Genomic DNA, 12,692 nt, shown 5'->3' with positions numbered 1-12,692 from the left:
GGACAGCAAAGAAAAATGGTGAGTACCACTAAAACCCTGCCTGATAATTGCAAAATTCTGACATGTTGCTTAACAACAGGATCTCCTATCACGCTCCTCTTTCTAGCACTCCACACGCCAAAGAATAGAAGCCACTCCAGCCAGTGGAATGGGGTTTTAGACGGTGCAACTTAAATTGAAATCATTTGTGATTTAACACTGCAGCGTAGAACTGCGTGGAACAAACTTGGAACTGGAGATGGGGGGGGGGGGGCATATTGACTGTTCAATGGTGATGCTTCTCTTACGGTCTGCTATCATTCAATTCTTTTTTGTACGACTGTGTTGGTGTATGTTTGTGTGAGGTAGCATATTGTATGACTTCTATGTAGGCATAGAGTTGACATTTGCGAGGGGCTTGATTCCCCTATCAGAAATGATAGCGCCTTTAGGTGCTGGGGTGAGATAGAGTGTGGGATAGAGAGGAGTATGGTAAGGAGGAGATGGAAGGTGCGAGTTTGGGGGGTAAGGGGTGGGTGGGGGGAGAAATAAGTCAGAAGTGCTCGTAAGGTGGTTAAGGAAACCGGCGGTCCCTCTCCCACAGAAAAGGGTCTCGTCAGCATGTGATCAGTTATTAACAGGATGGTTTTGGCAGGGCAATCTTCACGTGACAAAGCGTGAGGAAGTGAAAGGGATCGGCTGGAACGATATCAAGTATCATTTAATTAAAGTATAGATTTGAGCCGTTTCCTCTCTTTGCTCGGGGAGTGCGGTGGGGAGCGTTGGGCAATGAGCGTTTCAGCACCTTGGACAGAAGCTATGGCTTTGCCGGAGGTGGAAGTGGCCCAGGTAGCCCCCCAGACCCCGGAGTAAAGCCTGCCTCACGGTCGCCCTTAAAAAGCGTCTTCCCGGAGACTCGCCTCACACGGGGATCAGGGGTGGAGGAGAGAGAGAGAGAGAGAGAGAGAGAGAGAGAGAGAGAGAGAGAGAGAGAGAGAGAGAGTTAGCTTTGGGAGCTGGAGCCTCTGAAACCGAGCCCCAGTTTTGGCCGCCCCTCTCGAGCTCGCTCAAGTTGAATTCCTAGCGGTGTGGGCTGGAATAGATTCTTTGCAAGCTCCGGGGTGGTATACTGTATTAACTTTGGGAAATGCAAGTGTTTCTCGGGAGGATCTAGCCACTGATTGTGGTGTTCCCGCGAATAAGGTAAGCGAAAAGGTGGGAGTGGGGAAGCCGGGGTGTGTGTGGGGGGAGAACCCCCTGCGTCCAAAATCTGAAGCTATTCACACATTCTTCCGGAAAGGAGGGGTCATGGGGGGCGGAGGGTTGGGGTGGTAAGAGGAGAGCGTGGGTGGGGGTTGTTCCTCTTTTATTTGTCGAGTTCACATTACCCTGAGTGTCAGTCCTTGTGCGGGAAGGGAGGCAAAAATGCATGATATTTTCTGCGGATTTAATGAGTTTGGTTAACTTGGAGCTGCAGATGTCTGATTCGAATGTAAGATTTTTTTTCTCTCCTTCACCTCCCTCTAGCTTTCCTTTCTCTCCGTCGATGTTTGTATATCTGTGTGTGTGTGTGTGTGTGTGTGTGTGTACAGTAGATTTATTACTGAATGTGAGAATTTTGCCCAGTACTCAGTTTCCTAAAAGCCGACTTTGCTGTCATTAAGGAGAAAAAAAAGGGTGTGTATTGTAGTGAAAGGAGGGTAGTGGTGGGGGAAGGGGCTGTGTCAATCTTAAATCTTTACACAAAAATCGAATCAAGGTAATTTCGATTCTCTCTTCTCTGCTCTTTCCTCTCTTCTCTCTTCTCTCTCTCTCTCTCTCTCTCTCTCTCTCTCTCTCTCTCTCTCTCTCTCTCTCTCTCTCTCTCTCTCCCCTTCTCCTTCTCTCCTTCGATTCTTCCTACGTAGAAATGTAGCTAATAATATTTAGTCTCGAAGCTAAAAATAAGCTCTGGGAAGTCAGCAGTTTAAGGCTTCACTCCTCACAGCAGGTATTTTCGGTTTGGGGTCTCCAGGCTCCTTTAAGGAGATATTCCTTGGAAAGGAAATCTCTCACTATCTCTCTCAATCTCTCTCTCTCTCTCTCTCTCTCTCTCTCTCTCTCTCTCTCTCTCTCTCTCTCTCTCTCTCTCTCTCTCTCCCCCGCCCCTCCCTTCCCTATCCCCCCCCCCCTCCCACCGCAACATATCCCGCAATCTCTTCCTCTCCATCGCTTCCCTGGGTGGTTCTTTCTTTCCTTTTAAGTTGCAATCACTTCATTAGAGGGCTTGTGGCTGCCCAAAAGAACGGGGAGCCGCCGAGACAGAGCTCGCCTTCTCTGTCTTGCCGGATGTCTCCTCCCGAGCGAGTCCTCTTTAACCCGGGTCCGAATGAATTCGTGTACCTCAGGGAAGGGGGGGGGGCATTTAAGAGAAGGTAAATGCCCGGGCTGGAAGGCAGCGAGCGCGAGAGGCTGGGTGGGTCTGGCTGAGGGAGGAAGAGGCAGCGAGGTTGGCTGTGGGGCCGCTGGGGTAGGAGGATGAGGATGAGGAGAGGAGAGGGGAGGGGAGGGGAGCACTGGAGTGGCTCCGGAGCCGGCGGACCACGGAGCTCCCGCTCAGCTGGGCATTCCTATGGCTTGCGGCGAGCTTGTGTCCTGGAGGCGGGCGCGGGGCGCCGGGAAGCCAAGGGTGCCAGGCCGCCGCTGGCCGCCCCCGCCCGAGGCTGGAGCCCCTTGGCCTGGCCTGGCCCATCCCCTTCTTTCTCCGGCTGCCCCCCCACACACACACCTCCTCCTTTCCTCGTCCGGCTCCGGGTCGCCTCGGGCCGAACGGCCACTCCTCGCAGTTGGAGGGTCGGTCCCCCGCCCCTCCTCCTGAAGCCCCTGCCCGGAGCCCCCTGGGCTTCCTTCCCCACCCCCATGCCTTTGTTCTGAGCTCCGGCCGGCCGGCCGCGGCACTGCCTTCCCAAGCCAAAGCTACTTCTCGCCCTGCCTGCCCTCCCCAGCTTCGCCACCTCGCCTTCCTGGAGCTGCTCCCTTTAATTAACGGAAAGGGGGAGGGGAGCTGGGAGACCTCGAGAAGAAAAGCTGTTTGCAAAACTCCCAGGCCCGGGGGCTTCGGGGTTCAGGGGCGCAGGAAGGAGGGGGGGCGAGAAAAGCAAGCCAGTCCATCTAAGTGCCCACCTGCCCGCCTCTCCAAGGGAGGGACTTGCGGGGCGCGCCAGGAGACTGTGGAAACGATTTATTAAACAGACAGACCCCCCCCCCCATCGGATAACAGTCATAACCTGCTCGCCACACACAAAGCAAGAGCCAAGGAAGGGTCCCCCGAGGAGCCAGCCCGCTGCCATCCGAGCCGGGCCGCTTCGGAGAGCCGGGCGGCTTCTCTGGTTCCTCTACGGCAGGGCTAGGGGAGGGAGGGGAGGGCAGTGGCAGCGGGAGAACCAGGGGGCGGGAGGGGGAGCAGGAGGAGGACGAGGAGGACGAGGAGAGGAGGGAGGGGGAGGGGAGGAGGGAAGGGAGAGGGAGGGCTTCTGATCAGTCTGATGCAATTCCAAGCGTGCTGCAAAGGAACTCCGAGGCGCCCGCATCACCATCCCCATCGCCACCCACCCTTTCCAGATGGTGCTGTTTTAAATACGGATCCGCAGGGCTGAACGCTGAACCAGGAGATTTATTGCAGAAAGAAAAACAGAAAGGGGGGAAAAAAACTCCTGGTAGTGGGGGAGGGGGCTCGGGGGAGGCTGGAAGGGTGGGAGAGCAGAATTTAAAGGCGCAAAGCCCACTTTTCTATCTGGCAGCAATCTCCAGGATTTTTCCTTCTCTCTCCCCACCCCGCCCCCCCGTCCCCCACCCCCTTCCATTCTAATTCACGGAGGAAGAGGTGTAAATATTGTGACATTTTAAGCCGACTTGATGGGGGGGGGGGGGAGCTGTCACTCTAAATTGTAGAATTCCCCTTCCCGGTGCGTGCGTTGTTGCCCTGTGAGCGAATCGTAGCCTCTGCCGGGCACAGTTGCTAGGGTTTCCAGTGAATGCATCATTAAGGGAGTACTATCCTTTTAGCAGAGTTGCCAATTGGGCTGACAGTTGAACCGAGAAGACTGGGGAGAGCTTCCCGGCCCCGGCGGGGAGGGAGGGACGATTTCCGAACAGCCGGATTCTTGGAACCTCGGGATATTTACCAACTTAAATAAACCCCCCACAGTGGGGTGGGCTCACCCTCTGCCAGGCGGGTGCGAGAGCAAGGCTCTCGGGGAAGTCTCACCAGAGAGGGTGCACTTCTCCTATTGACTGTTTTCTTTGGAATCATACGCAGCTCCCTGAATGGAGACAGATAACCGTTATTCTGCCTGGAATGAGTCAGAAAAGGTAGAGGAAAGGGCTGTGACTTGGAAATTTGAGGGCTTGGAGGAAGGAGGAAAGTCATTTTCTCCTCTTTCTCCAGTCAGAAGTCCTCTTGAAGTCCCTGAGAATAGTTTCACGTTTGGTCTAGCGCCCCCACTGGTATATAGCAGTTTTGATTTGAGTGAGTAGCTGCATCCTAAACTTCAGATAATCCAGAGGTCCACATTCTCCATCTAATCGAAATCAAACCCTAGTAATTTAAGGACGTTTTTTTATAACATCCAAAGAGTGAAAGAGAAGTGAATGACTTTCCAGAGAAGTTGGGGGGCAGTAGTAAACCCAATGTCAGACGTCTACATAACTAGAAAGTATTGTGTCTGCATAAATCAGAAGTGAAGTCTACAGGTAAGCACAGCCTCCATTTTTCCATTTCTTGGATTCAACTTCCTCACTTAATCCATAAATGTTGACAAGGACAGGGGTGGGGGCAGTGTGATCGATTGATTTCCTTTCCCATTCTCCAGTGGAAGCTTTAATCCAGCAGTGGAACAGGGAAAAGGGAGAAGGGGATTTTGCCTATGATGTGGAACTGGTATTTTGCATCTCCTTAATGGAAAAGTTCATAATACCAGTTACCTTGGTAGTAAAAATTCACAAGTATTCTAACCAGCTTAAGGGTTTTATGTAGTAGAAATATCAAAAGATTTGGAATCGGATGATAGGGGTTAAATCTGCACACTGTTATTTGCAATTGACTTGATGTTAGGCAAGTTTGATAACTTCTTCACCTGTAAAATGAATGAATGGGGTGGAACAGTTGATCTTTTAGGGTCTCTCTTGGTTCTAAATTCTCTTGATGATAACTAATTTTTATGTGCTCGTTTGTTGACAGTTAAAAATATGTTTTAAGGGAGCATATTTCTTTTCAAAAAGCTTTCTATCAAAAAACCAATATATATTTGCTTTTACTTAAAACTGATTCAACCATGAATATTATTCTGATAAATATGAACTAAATTGATCTGACTAAAAACTTAGCTTCTTCCGTAACTAAATTTGTTTCTCTCCAGCACTGACTTGCCAAGAAATATCTATTTTTATAGCTTTTTTTCCCACTATGGATAATTTAATGACTTGCCTATTTTAATTTTACAACTGCTACCTCAGATTTCTCTCTCCCAAATGGTCTTTCTTTTGCCAGATTCTTTTCTGCTCTTCTGTTCAGCTGCTGCCTAATACTTTTTTTTCCATTTTGAGTTTAATAAACATTGAGATTTTTAACCTCCATGTGTAATGTACATGGAGAGTCTTTAGAAGAAGAATTGTTGAATTCCTAAAATCATAGTGAAAAAAAGAGATGACTTTGTTTTGTTGGTCCAAGACTGGCCAGATTTCTAAGAAGGTGAAATCTGGTCATATTTACTCTCATAGATCTAGAACTGGACATAAGCACTTGCTTACTACAGCTCTCTGAGGTAGATAGTGCAAGTAATATGGATGATTTCTAAATGAGAAAGGTGAAAGGTCACACACTTGAGAAGTATCAAAGTCAGAACCTGAATTTGGTTCTACTGATAATAAGTCCATTAGACATTCCATTGTGCCATACTTTATGTAAAATACTTTATGCTAGTTTGTGCCTTGGGACCTGGTAATGGTAATGATTTTTTGTGTAACCCTCATTTTTAGTGAAGATGGATCAGATCCTCTCTAAAGTTTCTTTCAGTTCTGATATCTTGTAATTCTTTATAGATTTTCGTCCTTAGAACTATGAAACACTTGGAAAGTATGAACTATCTGCCCCCATCCCCAGAAGTTCTGAAAGTCTGTTATGAATCTTTTAAATTGAGTGTTTGAAGAAATTATCAAGAAATATGCCATGATCACTAACATCTGAATGTAATTACAAACATGTACACATGCACACACACCTCCAAACTCTTGTATAAATTCTTTTGAAATATAAGATATAAATAAGTTCTAAGACACCATGGACCCTCAAAAATAATCCTGAGACCAGAAAGAAGTCATAATATTTAAGAATGTCTAATATCTTCTTCCAGCTTCCTAGTCAACCTTTCTTTTTTTCATTACTCCTAGTTGCTAGAAGTTAGTAGCAACCAAGAATCTAACCAAGGTTAACATATTTTGTATCTTTCTAAACTCCAACACCCATTCCTGTGGGTCAAAGAATAAGGTGGGAAACTGCCTATTAAAAGTGTTTTCAATTTGCCTCTTCAATCTGCTTTCATTCTGTCACCTAGTCCCTGGATATTTGCTTACCTTTGAGATAACTATGATTATTTCAGAGGCCACATTTTCCAAAGCGTACCAAGCAGTGTGATTGATACAAAATGGGACTAAGACATCATGGTTGTAATTTTGAGGGGAAAAAAAACAAAAATCAAACCCTGGTGTTTTCTAAATAAATGAATTCTGTTTTTGCCACTTTCTAATTAGCTGCAAGACTTTGGACTCCTTAATTTACCTCTTTAATCTTCAGTTTCTCCATCTGTTAATTTAGAGATAATATTTACACTACCTTATCAGGATAACTCTTAATACTCCAATGAATTTGTAAGTTCATAGATGTTGCCATTTCCTCTAGTAATATAAATTGTATATTGTAGGTCTATGCCTGTCTGTCCTTTTGTCTATGCCCTACCATTGGTTCCATGAAGGATATCCACTAAGGTTACTTAGATTCATCATTCTCCATTCATTCTCCATATTCTCTCCTGGGGAGAGAGGCTTTGGAATTCATTGCAATTCCATTTAATAAACATAAATGGATGGATGGATGGATGGATGGATGGATGGATGGATGGATGGATGGATGAGGGATTAAAAAATATTTCTTAAATACTAAACTGATTGCTGGGGATTTAAGTATAAAGGAAAAAGAGAGTCTGTTCTCAAGGAATTCACATTCTAATAAAGTGAAATAACATATCTAAGAGGTTTCATCTGTAAGTCAGATGTAAATGTCCAGGGGTACTTAGAATGCATCTGCAAAACAGATGGTAGTGCATCTTCTTTGATTTCATCTCTATTGATAAAAATGAAATCTATTTCTGATCTTGAATCATTTGAAAATGCCTAGAACTTTGATGATATTGAGGTGCTTGGCTAATACAAAGAAAAAAAAATAGTACTTGCCCTCAGGAAGCTTACATTCTACTGGCAGGATATAAAATGAACACAAATAAATCCAAAGTATATACACTAAGTAACTTAAAGGAGGAGCCTAGTGCTAACAGCTAGGGGATGAGGGAAGAAGAGAATGGGGAGAAAGGTGGTACCTGAGATAGAGGGAGGGAGTACATTCCACACAAGAGGACTTTTACAAAGGCAAAGAGCTGGGAAATAGAATATGCAATGACTAACAGATAATTTGAATAAACAATGAATACTTGAAGAGAAGTAATATGAAATAATACTTGGCAAAGTGATAGGAGCTAGACTCTGGAAAGCTTTAAATATCAGGCTGAGGATTTTGTACTTTCTCCTAGAGGCAACAGGGAGCCATTGAAGATGCTGGGAAGTGATACAGCCAGATTTATGCTTTAGTAATATCACTGTGACAGTTGTGTGAAGGATGGATCAGAGAAGGGAGATACTGGAAATGAGAAAAATTGAGAAACTTTTGATGACAGCCTGAACTAAGATAGAGGTTATCTACTCGAAATGATTTTTTTTTAAACCAAGCCTGATAAAGAATTTCTTGTTGCCATGGAAGGTCTGATTCACCTTGACCTTTGATGGCAGTACTGGTTGAGTCACAACTCCCTGTGCTCTAACTTTTTCACTTGCCTGTTATTGCTTTGAGTAGCAGCACATAGGGGGAAAGAAAAACAGTCACTGTACCTCCCAAAAGAGACCAACATCCAGAGGCTAGATCTGTTTAATGAGAAGTGATGATTTGGAAAGGCTCAACTTTCACCACAATGTCAGAATGCCCCAGTTTATTGTTGATGGGGATTTGGGAATGAGAGTCACATGATCCAAATCCATGTTTATTTCCTTGGTGCCAGGCAGAAATTCTAATTACATAGGTTTCCTTTTGAATCCCAAGATATTGCATCTGGAAATTCCCTGGGTTTCATGAATAATACATGAACCTGACATGATAATAGATAATTAGATGGACCAACTAAAAGGAACATGAAAGGGGGTTGGTCACCCAAGGACTGCAGAAGGTGTGTGGGCATTTTGACATCCAGGAAATGCTATAGATCTGTCCTTAACTAACTCAGCCTGGTGGAGATAATTAAGAAGAAATGTGGGTGTAGAAAGCCTGCAAGCCATTCACCAGGACTGGTTAGATTTACTGCAGGGGTTCCAAAACAATCGACACACAACCACCCACTTGGGACATGAATGCCCTTTCAAGAGGAAGCTATTGACTTTTATAAAGATGCCATCTTTAAAATAACTTCTGAAGTCAAGGGGACGACAGCCTTCTTTTTACAATTCTATAATCAAGACAAATGTCAAAATATAGACTAAAATGTCTCCAAAACTTTAAAGGCTATTTCTCAACTTAACAGCAAGTGACCCCTTTATTTAATCCCACAGGGATAAAGTCAGGGACACTTGAAGACCTCTTGAGAAACATGTTGCCCAGTTGTATCTTTAGCCTTCACTTTACCTGGGGCAGAAAATTTGAAGGCCAATTTCATAATGGGTCTCCTTTATAAAGTCCTTAATATTTTAATTCAGATTTTTGTCCCTGAGAGATGAGAAATTCAAATACTAATAATTGTATCATCTCCCTATTTAGTAGATGAAGAAACTGAGACTTGGCTCTAAGAGGTTGCCTCAATTCTCACAGCTTTAAGGGGCAAAATTAGGACTAAAACCTAAAACTTTCAATTCCATGTTGGATGCATTTTTTGTCTACATCATCCTTGTTACCTTTTCCTTTTGTAGTGCTTACTCCACAGTGAACATAGACGAGTAAAGGCCATCCTCACCTAAATTTTGTGGCTCTATTTCATGACCTAGCAGAGTGGCCTGCAAATAGGAGGCTTTTGGATTTGGAGGACACTCACAAGGGAATTGCATTCTGACAATGAAAGGAGATTAGAAGCCAGTAAAACAAATGACTCTTATAATCATATAGAATTATCATTCTTGCAGAGATCAGAGGAACTGCCCTGGGGTCCAGGTCAAAGATTATAAGAGCCAACAGCTTATATATAATGCTTCAGATTTTGCACAGTACTTTACATATACACACTTTTAGCGCCCAGAGGAACCATTTGAAGTAGATTCAATTATTCCTTTGTAAAACATAGAGAATATGAAGTTCAGAAAAGTTAAATGACCTGATAAATCAAGCTAGTAAACATCAGAAGGAGTATGTCTTCTGAATCCAGACTCAACCCTTTCCCCATCCATGACCCTCCCTTTCTTCTTAAGACTTAGAAAATGCTATACAAATAAGAAATTTGAGCTGTTCTGATTGGTCTTAGAGGGCAAAAGAGGACCAAATGAGTGAAGGATGCATTGGAGGAGATTTCAGTTTAATCTAGGGAAAGATTTTCTTAACCATTAGGATTATCCAAAAGTAGAATGAGCTGCCTGAAGTAGGTTTTCTGTGTCTGAAGTACTGAGAAGGAAAAATTCTTGACCACTTGTCACGGTAGTCGTGAGACTCAAATGAGCAAGTATGTGCTTTTTGTTGTTATCATCATCACTAGTAATTGTTTTTGTAGAGGGAATTCCTACTTTGGGCACAAAGTAGAAGAGTATGACCTTTGGGGTTTCCTTCCAATTCTCAATTTCTTTGAATCTGTGATTCTAACCAAGATTCAAAAATCCTTCAAATATCCCAGTAGATTTCCTACTTTCCTATAGTTAGTTCTCTAAGTTTCCTTTCCTGTCACTGAGACGCTGCCTGCTGAAGAGATTTCAAAAATATGAAACCATAGCTCACAACTTTGGTTTCTAAGTGTGGTCGGATATTCTGAGAATATATGGATGGAAAGGAGTAGTAGGGATGTGTGAGAAGGGACCCTGAAGGGTACCTCAATAGTCATATAGTCCAACCCATACATGTAAAGTAATGCTCACTAAAACTTATCTTACTTAGCCTTACTACCTCTCAAGGTAATCCATTCCACTTTACGGATATTCTAACTGGCAAGCTAAAATCAGCCTAAATTGATTTCTTGGCCACTTGTCATCCCACTGGTTCTGTCCTCTGGGATCCAACAGAACACATCTAAGACATCTAAGTATCTAAGGAAGAGCATTTTGCATATTGCCTGTCGCCCTCTCACTTCCAGGTCTTCTCTTTTATAGAGTTAAATGTGCCCACTTTAATCAAGATTAAATGGGCTGAAGACCATTTCCCTATCCTTGGTGCCTTCACTCTTCTTTCTGATACTTAATGGCTGTGTCTATCAGATCATTTAACTTCTCTGAACTTCAGATTCTTTTTCTCCTCTGAATGGATAAATCATTCTTCCCTTTCACTGATTCTCCAACTTATCAGTGTCCATCTTGAACTGTGGTCACCAGACTTGAAAATAATATTCCAGATGAAGTCTGATGAGTACAGAATACAGTAGAATTATCACCTCTCTATTCCTGAAAGTTTGACCCCTCTTATTGCAGCTTAAGATCAAATTAGCTTTGGGAGTTGCTGCATCATATTGTCTCATGTTCAATAAGCCCCCTAGTTCTTTTTTCAAAATAATTTTTATTCATTCATACTTTCCTCAATTTGTACCTGTGTTGATATTTTGCACCTATGTATCAATCTTTTTATTTTGGATTTCATTTTACTATATTCAACTAATGGTTCTAATCTACCAAGGTCTTTCTGGATACTGACTCTGTCCCCTGATGTTTTAGTCAGCCCTCCCAATTTTGGGCTACCAGTATCATTCCTTCAAGTTGGTCCTGGATCTCTGCAATCAACGTAGAGTTCACTGTTTTGGAATGTGCAATCTTGCCATTGTTTTCCCTTCCAAGTATGAGCCTCATTTTCCTAATCAGTAAAATTAGAGAATTACACTAGATAATCTCTAAGATCTTACAACTTGATTTTCTGAAGTCTTTATTGGTTAACCTTCATTGGAGGTAATGTTCCCCATAAGGACTTTGACAACATTTTTTTATTTATTCAGTGACAAGAGAATATGCAGTTAATGGATTATCTATGGTCTTTTAGGGAAAATATTGATAAGCTAGAGACCCTTCAGAGGAGAGTGATTAGTATGTTAAATGTTCTTAAGTTCATGTTATATGAAGATAAATGAAAGGAAATAAGGATATAACCTGGAGAAAAAAAAAGATTGGGGGTGGGGGATGAAATAAGAAGTGCCTTCAAGTAATAGAAGGGATTTTGGTGGATGAAGCCTTAGACTGATTCTATTTGACACCAGAAGACAGAATCAGACTAGAGAGTTAGAGTTGAAAAAATATCTAATTTAGGGTGACTAGTTTAAGTTGGGAAAAATGATCAGAATTATCCATATGTAGAATGAACCATGTCAGGAGATGGTAGGTTCTTCCCATTGAGAGTCTTTAGGGAAAGGAATTATAGAAGGGCTATTTTGTTCAGGAACCTCCAGTTATTTTACTCTCTGCATTTGGATGTTCTCACTGCTCCCAAATTCCTACATGGGGAAATGTTCTGTTAGATATAGCTGCGAGCACAAAAAAAAAGTCTATATGACTTGAAGGCCTTGAAGATGCCAAGATTTAATTCAAATCAGTGGTTGTTGTCTGTATGTTTCCTTCCTTCACATTCTCTTTGTCCTCCAAAACTTTTGATTAAAAGTTAATTGTACTCATTATGCCAACTGAAACATTTATAGTCCCCAAATTACATTTGTCATGGGTATCCAAGTCAGAATAAGCCCACTGGGAGTGCTCCTTAGTGAAAGAAAAAAAAATGCCTACAAGATCAGCCTTTAACGTGGTCAATGACCATGGAGAGTGCTCAAACAATAAATATTCAATCCTTTTCCCTAAGTATAAAGGGACAGAAAACCTAGGAAACAATATGTTAGAGCATTATTCCTTTCTTAACGGAACCATTAGGTATCTCTTCCTGACCTATCCAGATAAAAGGAAGCTTGAAAAGCCACAGTCCCTATAAAAGCAGATACTTTATCTCTGAAACATCGTCTAAGGAGGAGGGCATTGATTAACAGAGGAATTAAGAGGATGGGACTCTTATTCCCTCCTATCTTTATTGTTATCAAGGGACTTATCTATGTTGTAATATTGGTGCCCTAAGTTGATTATTCTAGTTCCAATCTCTTAATTGGATAAAAAATGAAAAATTCAATCAACAACCATTTATTTAGTATATAATACTAAAAAAAAAAAAAACCCAAAACAAAAACCCAGTTTGGTTCTTTGTTTTC

At 42.9% G+C, this 12,692-nt stretch overlaps 1 protein-coding gene across 1 annotated transcript in view; it reads left to right on the top strand.

Moving 5' to 3' along the window:
* Positions 1 to 4,316: 4,316 nt before the first annotated feature.
* BDNF (brain derived neurotrophic factor) overlaps positions 4,317 to 12,692 on the top strand; it is a 71,649-nt gene continuing 63,273 nt past the window's right edge. The window contains exon 1 of the mRNA XM_074227571.1: positions 4,317 to 4,710. The gene's annotated coding sequence lies outside the window, so the exon portion shown is untranslated. The remainder of the gene's footprint in view (positions 4,711 to 12,692) is intronic.

This window comes from Macrotis lagotis, chromosome 3, assembly GCF_037893015.1.
Source record: "Macrotis lagotis isolate mMagLag1 chromosome 3, bilby.v1.9.chrom.fasta, whole genome shotgun sequence".
Classification (NCBI taxonomy): domain Eukaryota; kingdom Metazoa; phylum Chordata; class Mammalia; order Peramelemorphia; family Peramelidae; genus Macrotis; species Macrotis lagotis.
Note: the sequence above shows the minus strand (reverse complement) of the source record. Positions and strands in the feature narration are given on the sequence as shown.